The sequence below is a fragment of the Elaeis guineensis genome, chromosome 3 (genome assembly GCF_000442705.2).
Source record: "Elaeis guineensis isolate ETL-2024a chromosome 3, EG11, whole genome shotgun sequence".
In the NCBI taxonomy this organism is placed as follows: Eukaryota; Viridiplantae; Streptophyta; class Magnoliopsida; order Arecales; family Arecaceae; genus Elaeis; species Elaeis guineensis.
In genome coordinates, this window is record NC_025995.2 from 19,135,307 (window position 1) to 19,158,030 (window position 22,724).

At 38.0% G+C, this 22,724-nt stretch overlaps 2 long non-coding RNA genes across 7 annotated transcripts; one reads left to right on the forward strand and one right to left on the reverse strand.

The window, feature by feature from the left end:
* Positions 1-1,588: 1,588 nt before the first annotated feature.
* On the forward strand, positions 1,589-18,509 carry LOC105036342 (uncharacterized). Of its 5 annotated transcripts, none has more exons than XR_012139642.1 (5): positions 3,737-5,247; positions 5,322-5,406; positions 11,099-11,216; positions 18,102-18,160; positions 18,284-18,509. It is a non-coding gene; the product is annotated as an uncharacterized lncRNA (long non-coding RNA). The 5 variants fall into 5 exon arrangements; XR_012139644.1 differs by having other exon boundaries at positions 18,311-18,509; XR_012139641.1 differs by lacking the exon at positions 18,102-18,160 and having other exon boundaries at positions 18,311-18,509.
* A 2,791-nt stretch (positions 18,510-21,300) lies between these two features.
* Positions 21,301-22,720, reverse strand: LOC140856442 (uncharacterized). 2 transcript variants are annotated; one of them, XR_012139646.1, is made up of 2 exons: positions 22,117-22,720; positions 21,301-21,673 (listed from the first exon to the last, which is right to left on the reverse strand). It is a non-coding gene; the product is annotated as an uncharacterized lncRNA (long non-coding RNA). The 2 variants fall into 2 exon arrangements; XR_012139647.1 differs by having other exon boundaries at positions 22,027-22,720.
* Positions 22,721-22,724: the final 4 nt, after the last annotated feature.

The following is a 22,724-nucleotide window of genomic DNA, read 5'->3' on the forward strand; positions in this document are numbered from 1 at the left end:
TTCAAGACATCAAATTTTAATAATCTCCATCTCGACTCGACATTTGGCCTCCTCCTAACTCTGAAAGCTTTTGGATCTTATCGCCCTCATGCCCTGGGGCAAACACCTGCGGATCATGGATGGACAAATATGAGAGTTGAGCTAGGCCGCTCGATCCTATCTCCGTCGTATGCTATGTTCTTCCTGACATGAGACCTGCTCTGAGAATCCTCCTGCGGCAATAGAAATCTCACCCTGTGATAACGCCTCTCATCTTTTCGAGTCTCGCATCTTGTGTCCGATCCACCTTCACCTAGAGCTTCACCTTGTTTTGGGCTCCTTCTGGCTCTTGAAGCTCCACCTTGTATTGAGCTCTCCATCAGGTAGTAATGTCCTCATCCTTTTCTTCTCCTCTAGAATAACTCTATCATCATGCATGACCTTCAAGATTCCTCCACTAGCTACCGTCCTGTAGCTTCTCAAATATAGTTTGCTCAGTAAGATAAGATTCCACCTGAAATTGGATATATATCAGACCTCTCCCAATCTTCTCATTACACCATCATGTGTCCTCCAGTTGACCATCCCGATGCCTCTGATCATACAGCTCGATTCATCTGGCAGATAAATAATGTCCTCACTACTCTCCAAGGAGTCAAACTACTCCTCTTTACAACATACATGATAGGTGCATTCAGAATCTAAAATCCACTGTTAGAAAAAATAGATACGTCATCAGATATCTCCAGGACATTATCCTTTGACTCGCTACTAACTGTCACTACAGTAGTCCTCGTCCGATTCCTGAGTTGAGAGCAATCTCTTGCTAGATGCCATATCTCGTCACACCGGTAACATTTGGTCTTGCTCAAGTCCCTCGTCCTGTACTTGGACCACCCTCGTCGCGATCTCCTATTGCTCCATCTGCCGCCTCCTACTCCTTTAGATATCGCCAAAGCTGAGCTACTACTTGAGTTCAAAGTCAGATTCTCCCACCTGAGAACTTCATTCTGGAGAATCACCGTAGTGATCTCGTCTATTTTGATGATGCTCTTCTCTATTAGAAAAGTAATCATCAAGGACTCATACGAAGGGATAAACGATGCTAGCAAGACCAGTGCCCTGGACTTCTCCTCAACTTTCTCGCCAATGTTGAAGAGGTCGGTGAGAATCTTCTGGAAGTGGCTGAGATGCTCCTACATACTCTTTCCCTCAGTCATCCGTAGTTAGTAGAACCATCTTCAGAGGAAAAAAATATTGGTGAGAGATTTCATCATGTATAACTCTTCGAGCTTCAACTACAACACCATCGGAGAATACTCGTCAAGCACATGGATCACTATCTCATCTACTGGTATAAGTGGATCGTACTCACGATGGTGTTTCTGCTATAGTGCTTCAAAGTTCTTTTCGGTCTTTATCAAGAAAAAAAAGAATTTTTTTAAATCTTTCTGGTGCTGATTTTTTTTTGATCATTCGATTCAATATAGATGGCACTGATTTATCCATCAGTTCAAATCGGTCATGTTGCCGCAGATGCGGTTAATATATAATTCACCTTGCGGGGGTGCTTTGAAAACGAAAAGGGTTGGCTGGTGCGGTACATAAATCGGGTAGTCCTTGAGAGTTCTACCCTATCCCTTCATTGTTGCTCCTAGCATTCATGACTTAATGAGTGCTCCTTTCGGAAATTAAAAAAAATCCTACCAGTAGACCATCAATTAGATCGGTGACTTCGGGCTCGGCAACCTCCACAAGTACAAGCCAACCCAAGCACCACCCGCATGATGGGCACCCTGGGTACCTCGCCCTCGAGCTCACCTAGACAAGCAAGACCACCACTAGTTGCGACGGGTTCACCTTCGGCACCCTCGCCTTGAGGTGGTCTGCGGCCATTGCCCTGTTGAGCCCAAGGCACTATTGGAGGAGCTCATGCTGGTGGATTGGGTGTGGGAGCCGTGGAGCTTTGGACGATGGGTGGTGGACCTGTGGCTGGAGCACAGGTCTGGTTTACCTACACTTTTTATTTTTTTTGGGTATATGTCTCACCGCTGTTCGATGAAATGCCCTAGGATCTGTTAGATGTTTGATTCTCATCGGACATTAATGGGGATGGTGGACATCTAAATGAACGCCTGGTTACAATCTCTAGTGAAGAGCATAGTTTCGGTTTGTCTGTATAGCCTTTGTGTTAGATGCCGTACCACTGTTTGATGAAATGTCTTTTGAATCTGTTGGATGTTGGTTTTAACCATGTCTATATTTTTCTAGAGGAAGTATATCTATATCAATTCTGGATGGATAACTGTGCATAGGTGGAAGTGATTTTCGTACGATCCGGCTTGCTCCAGCAAATGTTGAGTTTGGGCTTATATATCACATTTAGCCTTATGAAGATATGATATAAATTTGGCCTGGTCGAGCAACAGCTCTACCAACAAATATGATATAGATTTGGCTATGCTTATCTTTTGCTTATTCTGTATTTTGTTTCTACTTTGAGCAGGAGAAGTGGAAAAGAGAGCTTCTGACCTCTTGAACGTGTATCCATGCAGCTTCAAACAGCAACACTCAAACAAACATGAAAATGAATCTTTCATCTAAGACTTGTTCAACCTAGTCAAGGGTCCTTAATAATTTTGACATGGTGACGCGGTGGTGTTTGTGGTATCCTTGTGGCTGCTTTCTGAATTCCATGTCATGCGACTTGGTCATGCATCATATATCTATATGAAGTATGGCAATTGTAATTATGTGAATAGCCATATGATAAAGTGCAGAATATAAATACTTAATATGTATCTTTCAAGTGTTGTTGCATTGAACTGCTGAAATAAAAATTTCTTAATTAATCATGTCTAATGAGTGGTTAGGATATTTCCTATCTTTGTATAAAAAATATTTTAGGAGCACCGTAGAACTCCCATAGAGACATACATGTGGTGACATTCGGATTTCCTGTTAGGAGGTATTTATGTTATTTTATCATTTGTTTGGGATTATTTTCATCATTATGAATGGGATATTTTTTTATTTGGTGGTTTGATGCCGGATTCGAAGAAAATAATTATCATAATTAAACTAATTCTTAAATATTCTTAAATAATTAAATGTTTTCTTTCTCCACCTCACAACTAGGGTGCAACCGAGCCAAGTTGAGTCGAGTAGCTGAAATTTGAGGTCAACTCGACTCAAAATATTCGGATTCAAAACTCGGCTCGAGATCGATCAAGTCTTAATATCCTAAGTTCGAGCTCGGTTCAATGAAAAAATAAGCAAAACTGATATTGACTTAACTCAACTTGAATATCAACTAAGTGTACTTGAACTTTAGTTCGAGCTCAAAATCGAGTTTAGTCTACTAATAATATATATATTAATATATATTATAAATAAAAATAATATATTAAAAATATATATAAATTCGAGTAGGCTTGGAGCTTTTAGGAGTATCTTCCTGATTCGAAAAACTATTTGAGCTACTTGACTGATATAATAATCAAGTCGAGTCGAGCTCGGACTCCGAGTAGCTCTCTAGCGGCTCGACTTCGTTTGCACCTCTACTCACAACTACTCTTCTGAATTAAATTTACTCTCTTCAGCCCCCCTTCCAGTGGTTTCTCTACCCTCCCTTTTCTTTCTTGGAGGGTTTTGGGATGTCTCTTCTCCACCCTAACCCTAGTGCTTCCAAGAGAAATCCCTATCCTTCCATCTCACTTTCCTCTTTGGTCTTGTCTGTGGGTTTGTTGGGGGAATCACTTCTCGCTATCGCCATTGAAGACTTCCCACTGAATTTCATGTCATGCGAACTTGGTCATGCATCATATATCTATATGAAGTATGGCAATTGTAATTATGTGAATACCCATATGATAAAGTGCAGAATATAAATACTTAATATGTATCTTTCAGAGTGTTGTTGCATTGAGCTGCTGAAATAAAAATTTCTTAATTAATCATGTCTGATGAGTGGTTAGGATATTTTCTATCTTTGTATAAACAATATTTTAGGAGCACTGTAGAACTCCCACAAAGACAAACATGTGGTGACTTTCGGATTTCCTATTAGGAGGTATTTATGTTATTCTATCATTTGTTTGGGATTATTTTCATCATTATGAATGGGATAATTTTATGTGGCAGTTTGATGCCGGATGCGAAGAAAAATAATTATCATAATTAACACTAATTCTTAAATATTCTTAAATAATGATTTAAAATCATTTTCTTTCTCCACCTCACTACTAGGGGTGCAATTGAGTCAAGTCAAGTCGCGTAGCTGGAAGCTTAAGCTCGATTCGATTCAAAATATTTAGACTCAAAATTCGGCTCGAAATCGATCGAGTCTTAATATCCTCAGCTTTAGTTCGGCTCGATGAAAAATAAGCCAAACTCAAGATCGACTTGACTTGACTCGAACATCAACCGAGCCATACTTGAACTCAAGTTCGAGTTCAAAATTGAGCCTATGTCTACTAATAATATATATATATATATTAATATATATTATAAATAAAAATAATATTATTAAAAGTATATATAAATTCGAGTAGGTTCACGAGATTTTGAGCTAAGTATTTGTTACTCGAGCTCAATTTGAAAAACTATTCGAGCTACTCGAGCTCGACTTGAACTCGATAATAATCAAGTCGAGTCTGGACTCAAGTCGAGCTTGGACTCGAGTCGAGCTCGGACTCGAGTCAAGCTCGAGTAGCTCTCAAGTGGCTCGACTCGTTTGCACCTCTACTCACAACTACTTTTTCGCATCAAATTTACTCTCTCAACCCCGCTTCCAGTGGTTTCTCTGCCCTCCCTTTTCTTTCTTGGAGGACTTTGGACGTCTCCTCTCCACCCTAACCCTAATGCTTCCAAGAGAAAACCCTATCCCTCCATTTCACTTTCCCTCTTTGGTCTTGTCTGCGGGCTCGTTGGATGGAATCACTTCTAGCTATCACCATTGAAGACTTCCCAATGTCTCTTTGCTTGCTCTATTCAACATGGAGGAGGTATTAAGAGACTTTGGAAGCTAGCATAGCAGAGTAATCAAAGATCTCTCTCTCGCTTGTTAGGTTTTTGGAAGTATTTTAAAAGATCATTAGAGGCTCTATTTCCTTCATGGTTTTGCAGGTCCGAGAAGCTGTACGAACAATGCCATCCCAATGAGCTTCGAACTTATATATTTGTTCACCAATGCTAGGTTTCCATTTCAGAATTTGAACAGTTCTGCCTACTTTATTGGTTGCTATTTCTTCGGGAACCGGAGAAAAGGTGATATATGATCTGATTGCTGTTATGCGTGATCTTTATATGTAACCTGTATCTTGATCTCTTTACTTTTATAGGTGCAGATTTAAGCTAGTGTCTCAATTTGGCCGAGAGAAATACCACCGTTGAAACCGTGATCTCTGCGGTTGCACCTCAAAAAAGGTTTTGTTTCTATGTGTAAAACTTTATTGTTACTTAAATTTGATGTCTTAGACACTAAAGATAGTTTATGATCATAGCACCTTCATACAGTGTTTATACTTATAGGAAAAAAAAGATTTGTGCTTCTGCTTATTTTAAGGATCTACTATCCCTTGATTTCGCTCTAATTAGTGTTTAAAAGAGATGGATCTGATATCAGTTTGATGATAAATATGCTTATTAAGCATAACGCTGAAGCTATTTAGGAAAAACATTACTTTAAAATGTTGGCTTTATTTAAATTACTGATCATATATTGTTAAAATGTGATTAGCAGATCCCAACTAGTTTGGGATTAAGACTGAGTTGAGTTGTATATTGTTAAAATGAGATGGGACTATATGTTGTTTTAAAGGAAGTATATTATTATTTTGACTTTTATTTTAATGGTTGAAATCAAGGTTTTCGAAGCTAGAATCGGGACTCGTGCCTACGGCTGGCGGTATAAGTTGGTGTGCTCTGTATCAGATCGGATCGGTGCAAACCGATATGGCAGATAAGGGAAGAGGGAGAAGAAATAAAGGAAGAGAGAGGGGGGAGAAGGAGAGGAAGAGAGGGAGAGGGAGAGAGGAGGGGAAGAGGGAGAGAAAGAGAGGACCTTCGGCTATCATTAGAGGACGTTGGAGCTCTTTTCGAGCTTGATAAGATCGAAGGAAGGGAAGAAGAGAGAGGTGGAGAATTCATCGGATCACCATAAGCCCTTAGAGGCCTCTGGATGGGTGGCGATGCTATTGTGAGCTCTCCGACGGATGGTGAGCCAGCTCTGAGAGAGCAGAAGGCAACTGAGGCCGAAGGAGGGCAGAGGAGACCGGATTCGAAATAGGGGTTCGCCCCTGTTTTGACTTTTTTTGCTTATAACGAATGAAGTGGGCAACTACATTGCTGACTTTATCTTATTTAGTTAGTTTTTTTTTAAAAAAATTCCTACTTCAACCATTTTTTTTTTTGAAAAATTTGGTGAAGTCAGCAATCAAGTTGCCTACTTCACTTGTTAAAAACAAAAAAAAAACATGGAAGAGGGGCGAACCTCTATTTTGCATGGGAGGAGGGCGGAGGCCGTCCTTAACTTATTCGGCCTCGCCACCCTTGATGCTTGCTCGCCGGTCGTGGGAGAAGTCATGTTAGAATCGGCATTCCTCCGGTGATCCGGTAATCTCGATCTCTGTCTCCCCCTCTCTCCCCCCTTCCTCCACCATTACCAAGCTCAATCGAGCTCAGATGGCCTCCAATGGCCTTTGGCGGTCGTTGGAGACCGTTTTTTGCTTTCTCTCCTCCTCTTTCTTCCTCTATTTCTTCTCCCTTCTTCCAAGACTCCGCCATGTCATTTTGTATGTCGGAACCAAATCAATTTTCCATCGGTACAGTTCGGCACAGCCTGAACCATTTGGTTCAAGGCGGTTCAAAAAATCCTGATTAAAATAAAAAAAAGGAGGATGACCGTTCATGTTGTATTGGAATTATTTTTTTTTGAAAATTATGGTTTAATATTCTATCTTACACCATGGGGGGTGGTGTTGTGAGTCTCCGAATTGACATCGGTAGCCCACTGACGTGGAGTTCAGATCTGCCTTGAGGGCACTTCCTCCTTCAAGAACCTACAATGAAAGTCCACACATGCTGGAGATGCTGCAATAGGGGATCTTCCTATACTTAAATTAGCCGAAGCTTGAGAATAGAGAAGAAGAGAAAAGATGGGAGAGCGAGAGAGTGCAAGTATTGTTCTCCTTTTTCTTGCTTACCTTAAGTTCCCCTCATTATCTCTTTATATAGAGATGGAGCTATAGACTGTTATGCGTGGATCTGGTAGGCCGTTAAGCCCGAATCTAGTAGGTTGTTAGGCCTTAGTCTGTTATGCCATTAGGATATGGATTATGCTGACTAACTTGCAAGTTAGGGTTGTTAATCGTAGCATTAGTCATGGATTCTATCCATATTCTAGAAGTCGTAGGAGATCGTGCAATATCGTGGGAGATTCCAGTGAGTTATTCCTGTCGTTGAATGGCTTGGTGTGTTGAGGTCGGAGTTGCACCGAGGTGCCACCTCAACGTGAATCTGGGGCCGATCGAGTATGTATGAGGTCCTCAGCCTCAGGGCAGCGTTATTGGCATTCATTAGATCGGCATCTGTCTGGTGAGTAGATCGGTCATTGTCTAAGGTCATAGACCTGCTGCTATTTCTCCTTGGCCTACGGTTATATCATGGTCCAAGTCATCTCGGTCTTAAGCCGAAGTGTCCTGGTTGGTAAAAAATGGCTCACACAAATGACTTATACCCCAATAGGTAGAATGGGCTTCGTTGATATACTTTTATGATTTTAAGGACTATGATCGAGGGATGCTTCTTATTATCCCTATTGGTACTTCTTGCAAATCATTATCTACTTTACTATATTTGTATGTAGAGAAGTTGAAGTCAAGTTATTTATAAATATCCTCATCTATGTTGCAGATAGTTGTTTGATCTAGGCACATGAACCACTTGTGTCTAATTTATTTGTGCTTTGTTATGGTAGATTTGATTTTTATACTTAATATATTCAATATAAACAGGAAATAGGGAATTAAGTCAACCAAAATGCCTTGTGTCAGAATCGGGATCCTCTATGGTGGATCTTTTGCACCATAGAGGGCTGTGCATCCTTGGATTGCCATCATGTCATCCATCTCAAAATGGAGGGCTCTTGCACAATCTCCTTATCCAATGAGTTTGGTAACTACTCATGTGTTTGGCATTCCAATGCGACGGTCTCTGTGAGAACCTTCCATTTATGGGATTGATGACATGGCAGCGATCCGTGTATTCGTAGCTGTCTGTGGTGCGAACAATGCATTGCAGAGGATCAACTCCTCGTGACAATGCCAGAAACTGTGGAATTAGCAGCAAGGATTTAGCAACAGCAAATGCTGCAGTGAAAAGCCTCTTTTCCTGTAGTGTTCTGATGTTGAATTTCTAATAACTCTTTCTATTATGGCGTACTACATGTTAATACTGTTACTTGGTAGGACCATTATCTTTCCCTTGCATGTAGATGAAGATGGATCTTCAAAGGTGAATAAGAAAGAGGGGATACAAGTCAGATTTTTGTCCAAGCAAAGATTTATTCTGGAATGCATGCTCCATCATAAAAAGAACTATAAATATTTTTGTACTTGTTTTTTTTCTCGTTTATTTTTTCATTAGGGTAATGCAGACTTCATTTCCAATTTGGCATAAATTATGACTTTATCCAATGTTTATAGTGTGTCCTTTCTAGAGAAGGATCATAAGACATGACTCATCAAATGTAGGTGGAATCTCAGCGAGCTAGAGCAAGTAGAAAATGATTGTAGTCTTGCATTGCTATTAAGCACAATAGTGAAGTTCTCAAGTAACAGAGGAAGGGCGGCAATAGTTTGTGGCTTTCTTTAGCTTTCTTTACTTTGAGCACATCAATCCTTATTTTCCATTAGATTGTAGTTAGGACAATCCATGTGATTTTAAGTTGATTGTGTAAAATAATCTATATTCAGATTCCTTTGTGCACTGGAGATGCTTAAGTGATTTGTTCAGGTAATCTGATTTTCAGATCTAAAAAATATATTTAATATGATGATTAGAGATGTTGTGATTTATTAAAACAATGGGTTTTCTCCTTTCCATCTTCGGTCTGATGTTTAAAGCAAAGAAGTGCCTTTCATGATCTGTTCCCAATATATCCAGTAGCAAAGTGGGCAGATTGAAATGTATAGATTGGTTCTTCACCATATATGTTATTCTCTTAATCATTACATTATTGTCATGTCTATCACAATTTTGCACTATAGGTGCACATGGTTTTTTTCTTATGCAATGTCAGGAATTAATTGGCTGATGGAAATTTAGAATTTCAATAATGTAAATATTATTAGTTATATTACTTTGTCTCCAACTAGGATGATAATGCTATAATCCCAAAAATCAGTAATCTATTTCATTGCACAACTATGCCCAAGTTCTTTGATTACCCAAAGCACTCCTTAGGGCTGCGAATTGGCTCGGTTGACACAGTCCCAAACCAAATTAGACCTCATCTGATGCATTTTTGAAGACACATTGGTTGAATTGGGGTCAAAAAATGGACCTGGTAAGAAAACCATGTCAGATTTGGGTTGTGTTTTCCAAATTGACCTACCACAGCCCATATATTATCCAGTCTAATTTGGATCAACAAAAAATGTACCCAGCCTGAACTGACCTATTTGGCATATACGGCCCACTTCGAAAATCTGAATCAAAATTCTTCTTCTTCATCCTAATTATCTATCTTAATTTGGCGATCACTTTCTTATTATTTTTGCTTTCCTTTGCTCTCTCAATATCCCTAAATAAGTAAAAAGAAATATGTGCTAAATTGTTCACGCAATTAAAAAGGCCTATACACATACACAGAGATACATAACTGGAGAAGGAGAATTGATTGTACTTTCAATATCTTGTCAATGATTGAGGACTTAATGATGATTCAAATAATTTGAAGACCAAGATTGATGCATGACATCAGAAGATACAATTAAAAGGAAACGATGTACTGCTGCTTCCTGATAGAGTACCTCAGTAAAGTGTATCAACCATGGTCTGTTTTTACATGTTCAATTTTTGTTCCATAAGAAAACTTCTAAAGTAAAGCAACTTTAGGCCTCAAACCTTCCTGCTACACCTAGGGATGAAGGCCATATAATGGTAAATAAGCTTAAATACAGGACTTTAAATAATTGCGATAAGCTTAGCTTTAGACTGGCTGTTTTAATTGTATGTTTTCTTTAAAATCTGGGCTGGGTGCTGGGGTGGAGTTTTTTGGTCAATCTTATTCATATGATCTTCTAGGTACAATTTTTTTCCTTGGAGGCAATCAAAGGGTAATAAGAACATGGAATCAGTTTTTGTATGGGAGCTATACCACAGACTGACCATGATTTACCACCTTTACTATATCTTTGTTTTTCTGAAGGATTAAAGAGTCCACATGATATTATTGGTTAAACTTGATCAGTTCTCTTCATAAATGTGGAGGTAAGCTGTGGATCTAGTGCTTGGCTATAATCCCTTCTACTCTACTTGCCACGCATGGTATGTTTGGCAAGGTACAACTGAGCTTGGCTCATCTCATTGATCTTCTGATGTTGGTGCTGGAGCATCGAACAAACTCAATTCAAGCTTGTTAGATCAGGATTTTGGAACTCCAGAACCTGCAGTGATGTGTTTATTTTCCTTTTTATTGTTTTTTTAATTCATATTAGTTAATATACACTTGTCAGTTTGATGTCGATGTGATTTTCATTCTAATAAGTGATAACGAAGGAAAATTTTGGTACTGGCAACATGTCTTTATATGAATTGCTTTCATATGTAGTTTCCAAAAATATGCCACAAACTGTAAATAATTAAAGTTTTTGGTCTTTATATGTAACTTCTAATTGGTCTTATTTTCTCTTTTTTTTTTTTTTTCCTCTTGCCCTTGTATTTACTAAGCAAGCTATATCTAGTTTCATGGCCTCCATATTGTAAAATTCAAAACCAAGTAATTGAGCTGTGGGTCCAATTTTAATTAACTATATACATGTACTCTACTTTTATTATTTTTTGTGCTGTCACTGGACTCATGGGTACCTCTGGTGCCATTTGCAAACTGTGTTAGGAAGTGGTCTTTCTAAATATTTGATTAACACTTGGGAATTCATCCTGGTCCTGTTCTGCGAAGTTGTGACCTTTACTTCTTGTTGGACATCAAGTTTCAGTCGCATCTATATCGGCAGGTACTGTTTCCTTGTGTTGTCATATTTTATTTCTATTGTCATACTTTGTTTCTATTTCTTTTTTCTGGAAAACTGGCCATTATTGATACTTCATTGGATTGTGCAACAACCTTTTTCTTGTGTTACGCATGCAAAAGAGATGCATTGGTTCTGAATTTAATACCTATTTCTTTTTCTGACGAGACAGGGCCTAGAAATTCTCCATATTTGAAATTCTGTAAACATCCAACCAACTAAAAGCATGAGACCTAACTGAAATTGTTTTCAACCATGTGATGTACTTCAAACGTTTCTTTACGCATGGTCTGGACTTCACAAAGTTTAGCTCACTATAGGAATCAATTCACTTTTGCCACCCTTTTTTGCTTTCCAAGGTATTACTTTTTTGGAATCTTCAAGCTGCAAATTGTTGGCACACAGAGATGGGAAAGAGGGATAGAAGAAGAGAGGAAGATGGAGATTTCAGTGGGAGAAGGAATGAACACCCTCTAAGACCTATAGGGTCCTTTTATTAATCTTCAGAATCTCAATTTAGGAATTATACAACCATATTTTCCTCTAATTACAACCATATTTCCCTTTAATTAGGAAGATTGTATTCCTGATTAGAGAGATCCAGCTCATTTCAACACTTCCCCTCAAGATGGGTTATAGATATCATAAAGACCCATCTTGTCACGAATAAATAAAAAAGAGTGCAAACTAAGACCTTTTGTTAGAATGTCTGCCAGCTGACTAGCAGATCGCACATAAGGCATACAAATGATTCTGGTATCAAGCTTTTCCTTGATAAAATATCAATCGATCTCGATGTGTTTTGTCTGATCATGCTGAACTGGATTATTAGCAATATTGATCGCTGTCTTGTTGTCACAATACAGCATAAGGGGCGATGACTGATAAAGACCTAAATCCAATAACAAGATCTACAATCATAGAATTTCACATACACCATGTGCTATAGCTTGATACTCTGCTTTTACAGTAGATCGAGCAACCACATTTTGTTTCTTGCTTCATCGAGTAATTAGGTTACCTCCAACAAAAGTGCAGTAACCTGAAGCAGAGCAACAGTCATCAAGTGACTCAGCCCAGTCAGCATCTGTATAACATTCCACCTGTAGGTTGTCATGACAAGAATAAAGCAAACCACGGCCAGGACAGCCTTTGAGATATCGAAGTATCTATGTCACAGCATCCATATGAACTGAACATGGGTTGTTGTGCAAAACTGACTTATCACACTAACGACGAATGCAATATCAGGCCGTGTATGGGACAGATAAATCAAATGCCTTACCAATCGTTGGTAACATTCTCGATCAATAGAAACACCAGTATTAGCTACTAGTCGATGATTTTGCTCAATAGGAGTGACAATAGGTCGACATCCCAATATACCGATCTCTGTAAGATCCAGAATGTATTTCCTTTTGGAAAGGAAAATCTCTTTTGAAGAACGGGCAAACTCTATCCCAAGAAAATATCGAAGATGTCCAAGATCCTTTACCTTAAACATCTGTGCCAACTGAGCCTTAAAATGAGCTATGTTTTCAGAATCATCTTCTGTGACCATAATATCATCAATATAGACAATCAAACTATAAAAAGATCGCCGTAACTTGCATACTTTGTCCACTATCTGAGCAGTAGCAAACCCTGATGGAATATCCATATATACGTCTTCCTGAAGTTCTCCATGAAGAAAAGCATTCTTTACATCATGTTGGAACAGATCCCATCTAAAGTTAGCAGCACATGATATAAGGGTTCGTACAGAGTTTATTTTTGCAATGGGTGTAAAAGTTTTATCATAGTTGATGCCATAAGTCTGTGTATATCCTTTTACTACCAAACGAGCTTTGTAACGTTCAACAGTACCCTTAGGTATCCGCTTGACTATGAAAATCCATTTACATCCTACAATTTGTTTACTAGCTGGCAAAGATACAAGTTCCCATGTATTATCTTTTTCTAATGCTCGCATCTCCTTAAGCATGGTGGCTTTTCACTTGGAGTCTTCCTTAGCAACCTTCCAGTTCTCGGGTATGGAGATAGAGGACAGACAAGCTATAAAACTCTGATAAGATGGGGAGAGAGACTCATAGGATCCCAAGTTATTTGTACTCCACTCCATCCTTAAGTCGAGCGGGAATGCCAGCATGACGAGTAGGCTTACGTAAAGTAATAGGAATATTCAGATCATCATTATCTAATGTAAAATGAATGGGAGACACAAGGGAATTACCATTCATCTTGGAAGGGGACATATAAGATGAAGCCGTTGGGACAGAAGAGGAAGACCTGGAGACTGGAGAATGCACAATAGGCCCTGAGAGGGGAGTGAAACAGGTGAAACTGAAGCAACAAGCTGTGACTGGGACTTAGACGCTTCTCCTTGAGTGTCAGAACTAGCATTAACAAAAATAGACTCCCCCTGAGTGTTAGAACCACCATCCGTAGTCTCCCCCTGAGTGTCAGAACCACCATCTGTAGTCTCCCTTTGAGTGTCAGAACCACCATCTGTAATAGTAGAGCTGCCAACATCCATAGCAGTAGGATCCTCTCCAGTAAAAAACTCCCCCTTTTGACCAGTACCAGAGGTGACGGGAGAAGAAGAGGACACAAAAGATATATAGAATGGCTCAGACTCCCAAAATGTTACATCCATGCTGATAAACAATTTTCGCTCGGTTGGACACCAACATTTGTACCCTTTTTGAGTGGAAGAATAGCCTACAAAAATGCACTTGAGGGCACGTGTGTCAAGGTTGCCAATCGAAGGTCGATGATCTCGAACAAAATAAACACAACCAAATATCTTGGGGGGAAATATGAAAGAATTAGTTTCCTACATGCATTCAAGATGTGTCTTATAGTCTAGAGTTTGAAGTGGCATTCGGTTAATCAGATATGCTACAGTTAACACTACTTCTCCCCATAAAAACTTGGAAACATTCATAGAAAATATCAAACACCTTGTCACTTCAAGCAAGTGCCTATTCTTTCTTTTAGTAATTTCATTTTGAGCCGGTATGTCAACAGAAGTCGTTTGATATATAATACCATTATTATGTGTATACTCTTCAAATTCTTTATTAAGATACTGTCCCATTATCAGAGTGAAAAATCTTAAGAGTTGCTCTATATTGAGTACCAATCATTTTATAAAAATCTCTAAATGATTGAAATACTTCATTCTTATTTTTCAATAAATAAACCTAAGTGCAACGACTGAAATAATCAATAAAAGTAATGAACCACTGATGATCAGAAATAGCTGTGGTCCCACAGGATCCCCACACATCAGAATGAACTACCTCAAATATTATTTTACTATGCAGGCCTGAGCTTGGATAAGCATTTCTAGTGTGTTTAGCTAGTTCACAGGCATCATAGACTAGCTTCTCTTTATTATATGATTCAAAAATAGTTGGAAACATACGAGCTAAGAGAGTAAATGGAAGATGACTAAGTCTACGGTCCTGAAGCAACAAGTCTTCCTCTCGTGAAGATGATACTGCCAAATTAGTCTCTGAGTAGCCTCCGGACACTCCTCCCTCCAAATAATAGAGCCCATTACGCATTACATCAGTCCTAAGTTTCCTCCCTGTCCTTGGCTCCTGAAAGACAATGTATTTTGAAAAAAATTATGGCACAATCAAGATCATTCGTAATAGCACTAATGGATTGGAGATTGATAGAGAATCTAGGGACATGTAGAATAGATGATTAGGATAATTCGAAAGTGCATTTGATAGATCCTTTTTCAGAAATAAAGACAAAAGAACTATCAGCAAGACAAACTTTATCACGATCGGAACATGGAATATAAGACAATCTCTAAAGGATCTAGTCATATGATTGGATGCTCTAGAGTCAACTATCCATGGAGAAAAATTACTACAGTTATGAGCATGAACTTGATCACCGATACCTGTTTGGGCAAAATTACCCGGATAGAGAGAATTGGCTGGTTGATTCGGAGAATCTTCTATGGAAGTGCTGCTTTCAGAAATATTTACACCAGATCTGAATTTTTTCAAAAATTGTATTTTTTCGACCGATAATTTTCCCACAGAAAGAAAATGGGCATGATTATACTGACCTCGGCCTCTACCAAAATAACCACCTCCACGACCACGGCCTCTAGTCGGACGACTATACAGCTCATAGCAGTAAGCTTTGATGTGGCCCAGCTTATGACAGTGGTCACAAATCTTGACCTCACGAGGTCGAAACTGAGTCTCTTGAGCAGAATTGATAGGAGAAGAGCTCTGAAAGTAGTTGGCTGTATCACAAGTGCAGAGCATATAGCTGTGTTCGTAGAAAAAGACAGTGGCTAATCGAGTTTCTTCACTAAGAATCAAAGAAATAGCTTCATCTAGAGTTGGCCACTCCTGTGTACTAAGAATAGAAGAGTGTTGATACTCAATCTCCGGGTTTAGCCCATCCAAAAGATCCACAAGGCATTGATGCTCTATCCATTTGCGGAACACATCAACATCACCAGGATGAGTAGGGTTAAAGGGACTATAAAAATTAAAATCATTTCACAACTTCTTTAACTCTCCAACATACTTTGTTATAGATCGGACACCTGAGTAAGTCCTCGAAGCTCTCGCTGGATCTTATGGGCATGCATATTATTGCCTTTATAGGAATAAGTTGTGGCCACAGTCTGTCACAACTCATAAGCATTCGTCAGTGCCCTACCGTGAGCAATACTTGGTACCATAGAGGCAAGGAGCCATGCTACCACCCCAGAGTTATTAGAATTCCACTGCCTTACAGCTATCCCATCTCCTTCTAGCTTTTTTGCAGTACCACTTATGAACCTCTTAAGATTGTGAGAATCTAAAATTAGATGAACATGTGGCATCCAACTCAAGTAGGTACTCGGCCTATCCAATTTGACCAGGGTAGCTTCCAGGGTGATCTTTGAAAACTCATCACCCAAGATACGAGACCATCATCCTAACCATCAATTTTTTCAAATCCTCCATGGTTAAAGGAGTTTTATCACCCATTGCCAAAGAACACTCAAATGATTAAATAAACAAGTGCAATCTTGAGAGAAGAAAAGGTATTTGAAGTTTCCTCACCAGATCTGAGATAAACTCAGATGACGAATAAAAACTGTCGAATGCCTACTCGCATAAAGGGTACCTCGACAAAATTCGAAAACCCCCAAAGAAGATGCTCCATCGTTGCTCCAAAACAAAACTAAGCATCTTGGGATTGGAGGCACAAGTGGTAGTAGAATAGACTGCAATGTAAGTGCTCCAGCCTCTTGCTGCCTTTTTTTTTTTGGAAAAAAAAGGAAATCAACTAAATATTAGTAAAGAAGTAAGGGGCTGACCTCTTCCGTTCTTGATCCCGTGGTTCACGGGTGAGGGCCATCGGCAAGGGCTATGGCTTCTGTGCTTAACATTTGAATGTTTTAATATTTAAAAATCCATCACCCACTAAGAAAAAATGTTCCATGTTGGGTTCGTCCACTTTGCCACTCCATATACAAGGCTTATTATATCCAGAGGTGTCACAGGCCTATCAAATATTATATGTATCTTGACATTTAGTATGACCTATCAAAATATATCTTCACATTGGTTTGGTTCACTAGGTTATATTTGCTCTTTTACTTATATGTTGTCTCCAGGAGATGAATACAACTCACTTTGTGAAACCTTGTAGTCTTACTTTCTCATCAATATCTATCCTAGTCCATGAATAATCATAGAGTTGCTCCCTAATTTTGTCGATTTACATCTTATAACTAATTTGATAGTCATAACTAGTTTGGTAGTTTTCCTACTTGCCAACACATGTTATAAGGCTCTTGATATCCTTAATAAATGGAGTTATCCTGATAACCCGAGTAGGTTACCCTCTTGTTCTAGAAAAAAAAAAATATTTTTCATGATAGGACCATCTATGTCCCAAAGTTGTTTTTGCTAGGTTTTGGCACCAATTTATAGAAAATTGAAAATCGGTTGAACGTGAGTCTTGGCATACCTAAAGTCCTCCACGGGAACGATAGTATTCACTTTAGGAGAAGCTGTTTGGACTAAGGTTTGCCTTACCGGTGCATACTTTCTCATACCGAGCAATGCATACTTTACCCATATCGAGTTGTCAGCTTGTGTTAGGTTGTGCTCTTTGCTGTCATGAGCCTAGCTCCAACATTTCCTCCAAGACTCCCACCCTTGATGTTGACATTGTCGGCCATCAACAACATCCATATTCTTATCCTCCCTCCCTCTCTCTCTCTCATTCGCCTCTCACCTTCCCTCATCTTCCTACTGACCACTACATCCCACCACTTCACCTCCACATTCTACCCCTCCTTACGTGACCTTGCCCCACTGCTTGAAAAGCAAGGAAAAAAATTAATCCAAACAGGGACTACAGAGTGAGGTTTTCCCTGCTTATGGCATTTATGTTGGTATCTTGCAGGATGAAATCTAGCTTCCTTTTGAACCACAAACCGTGGCTTCCTGATTGGTTGATTCATTCGGTGATCACTGTCATAGAATTTATTGACCTGGTATCCAAGTTTCCCAAAGACCTTATGGACAGATATAGTTTTGCTAGTTCTCCTCTAGTTTTTCTTCAGCATAACTGTAACAGAAAATGACACTCAAATACACTCCAAATGACTGCCGTTATTCATCTGGTATAATATTACAGGATGTAACCTTGTGATCCCAAGCAGCATGCATTTGCACCATCAAATTTTGTTGTCCTTGAGGTTTAATTGGTCCCCATTGATTTGTGCTCTCAGCCATTTTATTGTACCATGGATATGTTGATGTGTAACCTATTCATTTTTTATATCCAAATCTTTGATATTCTTTAAAGAATGTGTTTGGTATCTTGCAGTAGTTGAGGACTCTCGATATTTTTGCCAGTTGTCTGGATGTCTCAACTCTCAACTTTTAGTAAGATCAGGATTTGGAACGTTTTCCTACTTTTGCTTACAAAAAAAGGACATGATTTTTACAAGCTTTATGCTCATATTCATGGAATGTTGTTGAAAAAAAAATGTGTTTCTTAAAATACAGGACTGATTTAGAAGTTGCATGTTACAGATGACTGAGGTGAAGTACATTGGGCCTTTCAAAGTTTCTCACCTGCTTGAGTGAAAAAGAGGTGGTCTGCAGATGTTCATCAAAGCTTATGCTTGAAATTATTTTGTTAATAAAATCGGGGTGGGTTAGAAATGGTGTATCAGAAGCTGTTAAGATTGTTCTTATGTCTTTTTTTTGATGTAAAAAGATTATTCCTACATGTCTTGTGACTATTGGCAGACATTGGATTGCAGTTTGGAGATATATTTGCAAGAGAATCATTTAAGGTGGTTTGGATTGTGCAACAGATGAAGGTAAAAACTGGAGGTCTGTGCTTCATCAAATGGAACGGGCTTGAGTAATGATCTTTTTCAGCCTAGGACCTGGTAGTGCACTGATACCATGAAGCCTAGCTACTGAGTAGCAGCTGCTACTTCATGAATTTTCCTCTTAAATTTGTCTGTAATCAATCTTTATGCCTAAAATGGTTTTCCTAAAAGACTTAATGCATATGAATGAGGTTTTCAATTAACAAGTTTCAGTGGGAAATTAAATGTCATACCTTGTGTTCTATAACCTAACATGGAGTTTTGAATTTTTCTTCTTTCATCCATCCTGTTTCAGGGCCATCTCATCTTTATTTTTGTTTTTGAAGATTATGAGAATCATAATCTATTTAATAATATTAATCTTACATTTGGTACGGAGAATCGATTGGAAGAAGGATTGATGAGGGAGAGAATGGATGAAAGATTTCTCTCTTCATTTGGTATAGAAGGAACGGAAGAAAAGAAGATAATATTTATATGATATTTTAAATAAATTATTTTTGATTAAAAAGAAATTATTATGAATTTAATATATTTATTTATTATATAAATTTATAATCTTTATAAAATATAATTATATTAAAAATTAATAAATATTTAATTTTAATTTTAATTTAATTTAATAAATAATTTTAATTTAATCTAATGTAATAATAATTTAATTTTAATTTTGTTTATATATATTGGTTATATAAGTAACTAATTAATATGTAATTTAATTTAAATAGTTATCTAATTCTATACAAATAGCTAATTAAAAATAGCAAATATAATTAGAAAAACAAGCATGATTTTAATTATTTACTTATAGTTATATAATTATATACTGGAATTAAAATTAATAGTAATGAAATTTAATTATATAGGATTAATATTATAGATAAAATAAAAAAATATATAAAATGAATCAAAATGTAAAAAAGTATTCAGTCTTATCAAAAAATTAATAAGGAATAATTTTATTAATGTAGATTTCTACTTCTTATATATTCTATTTATTTTTCTTTACATCTTTGTAAATTAGATGATGCAAATTAGTAGACTAGGATAGATGAACAATCTCTTTTTTGTCATTCATTCTTTTTAAAATTTTTTAAACCAAATGATGGATAGAGGATATCTATCCTTCCAATACTATCCATCATCTCCCATAACCTAAATACAGGAAGGATAGTGTAGCTCAACACATGCCATGCCTTCCCATATCTTTGTTAGCAACATGAAAAAAGATGTATGCTCTCTCTTGATCCCTTATCACACTTTATCAGCTTTGCATACCTTAGGAAATTATTAGGTGGACTAGATGGATCTAGAGTAAAATCACTCAGATGGATTCATTTTTTTTAGGATGAAATTATTATGTATTTTATTTTATCCTGAATGCATGATAGGTTTTGTCCATCTTGTTACTTTTCGTTCTACTCTTGCTCTCCATTCCTCCGTATGTAGACACCATTCGGTATGGTTGCTTGTTTGGCGAGTGTGGCTTGGAGAAGGGAGGGATACTGTTGCTTTTTATTTCTTCGTGTCTATGTCCAGCACTATCTCCCGCCTCTCCCATTTTGTGTGTCCTCCCTAACCCCTAGGATACCAACACCATCGTTGATGCTGTCATCTCCTCTCTTTCTTTGCCATCTCCACCTCAAAGTGGTGGTCAATTGCTGATAGTTGTTAGATCTAGTTGCCAGAAGGGTTCCTTTTTTTCTTGTTTTGTGGTTGAGCCCCATCTCTACACTGCCTCTAGTAAGCAGGCTCTAAGACTGGCAAAAATGCTATGTATCCCATGATGGCACTATGGTGTCCTCCACTTTCTTGTATATGTTAGAGAAACATGCTGCAGCAGGGCCACGACCGCCTCTCCTTGTCTCTCTCTCTCTCTCTTTTATCCTCCCTCTCTCTTTATCTCTCTATCTCACTCTCTAACCTTCTCTCCCTCCCCCTTTCTCCACTGTTTTGGGGATGGGGTGGGTTTTGGCTAAAGAAAGTAGGGACTCAAGGTAGTTTGTCTTCTATTTCGCTATCGACTACGAAACTTACCACCTTAAATAACCAATCATATTTGTCCACATAACATGTACCATTCTTTGTTCCACATGCCATTACACAATTTTTTTTAACTAATATGTATAGCAGATTGTAGCATTTATGGATATAATATAAAAAGGCATTATGTGAAACAGGCATTGTGATAAAAGATTATCACCTCAAGCCTGATTGCTTGCCTTATTCTCAGAAGTATCGCTTACCTTATCCTAAGGAATTTTTCTTTGACTTCCATTCTTTGTGATGCCATATGCAATCATGGTGTAAGACATTATTTGGATTAGAAGGTTTTGTAAGAGTTCCGAGGTAGAGAAAGCGAAGGCATCATCACTTATTGGTAGTATTTACTAACACATGATATTTTTATAAAAATGAAGAAATTTTAAATATTCATTTCTGAAAAATGAAAACAACTAATAATGCAACATGGTTTGAAGGTGATACAATATAATCTGGATGTTATATAATAAATAAATATGAAAGAAAATTGAGTGTTATGCTGTTTATGAAACAATACACCAATAACAGCAAAAGATCAAACAATCTATGGAATCCATTCATTCCCGAAACACAATTGAAGGAATAATGGGAATTCTTGTTTGAGAAAATGATAAATGATAAAGCAAAAGACAAGGGACATCAAAAATCTTAGATGACATTCTAACAATATAATTCTAGTGAAACTGTACATGAGTGCACTATAAAAAGAAAAGGTAGAAGAAAAAAAAGAAACTGTGACATTGTTATAATAACGATGATAGACAGCACATGACGGAAGACCAAATAAATAGAAATAGAAGCAAATATGGGTATCTTTGTTTATGAATTGAAAGCAAGCACTCTGATGCTTTTTGACTCCTTCCTTTTAGCATCATCTCTCTGGAGGCTATAAAAGATTTGCAAGCACTAAATTAAGCTCCGCAAGGCTTTAATGGTGGATCGGCATGATCATCAAGCTCCTTAAAGGTAACAATGATGGAGCTCCTTGAACCAGAGTACAATCTAGGAAGATCTGTCCATGGGCAAATAAAGGAGAACCAAATTAGAGATTCCATAACGTAGTAAAATTGTATGAACCTTCTAATCACTCTCACAGATTTTGTATAAAATGGTAAAATATATGAGAACAAGGAAGCGATCCAGTTGGTATATATTTGGATGAATCTAACAATTTTCAAGCAAAATGGCAACAGTCATATTGGATCTTAAAATGTGCATTTTAAGTTAAATTTGCATATAAAGAAATGGGAAAAAAAAAAAAATGAAGCAACAAATAGGATCCAACTTAATTTAATCAATTCTGACTATGACTCAGAGTAGATTATGTGAATCTAAAACGATAGAAAGAGAAATTTAATAAATTACCAAGTCATATGCAAGAGAAAAGCCGGTGGACAAATGGTGACGTTCTTTTTTAGGAAGAGAGAAAACTAATATAATTCAAAAGGAGAATACCTTCCACTTCTCTCCTCTGTACCAGATACCACCGATTTCTGATAACAAACAATAAGTGCAAAAATGGAGAACAATTTTGTAGAAAAAAGATTAAAAAATAAAGAAAGGAGAGCAAAAAGAAAAGTGACACACCAGAAAAGGTAGTTTGCCTGTGAATGGGATTGTTAGCACCTCAGCTATGACCCGTGCAGCGTGCAAACCCAAATCGATCAAGAAATTTTGCCGCGAAGGTGCGTCTTTCATTCATTTCTTCTCTATTTTCTTCCTCTGGGTTAATGATGATATATTTGATGTGAGTAATCTTTTGCCAGTCCTCGCCTGTCTCCCTCTTGCATCGCCTCACTAGCTGGGGACAATCTTGAATGATCAAGTATTGGAGTGCGGTGAGGTCTCGTAGGCCTTCTGGCAGCATTTTCAGGTGGGGACAGCCACTAATCCTCAAGTATTGGAGTGCGGTGAGGTGTCGTAGGCCATCTGGCAGCCTTTGCAGCAGGGGCAGGTAGGACATATGCAGCTCTTGGAGTGTGGTGAGATGTTGCAGGTTATCTGGCAGCATGAGTAGGTTGGGACAATCCTTTATTCGTAGATGTCGGAGTGAGGTGAGGCCT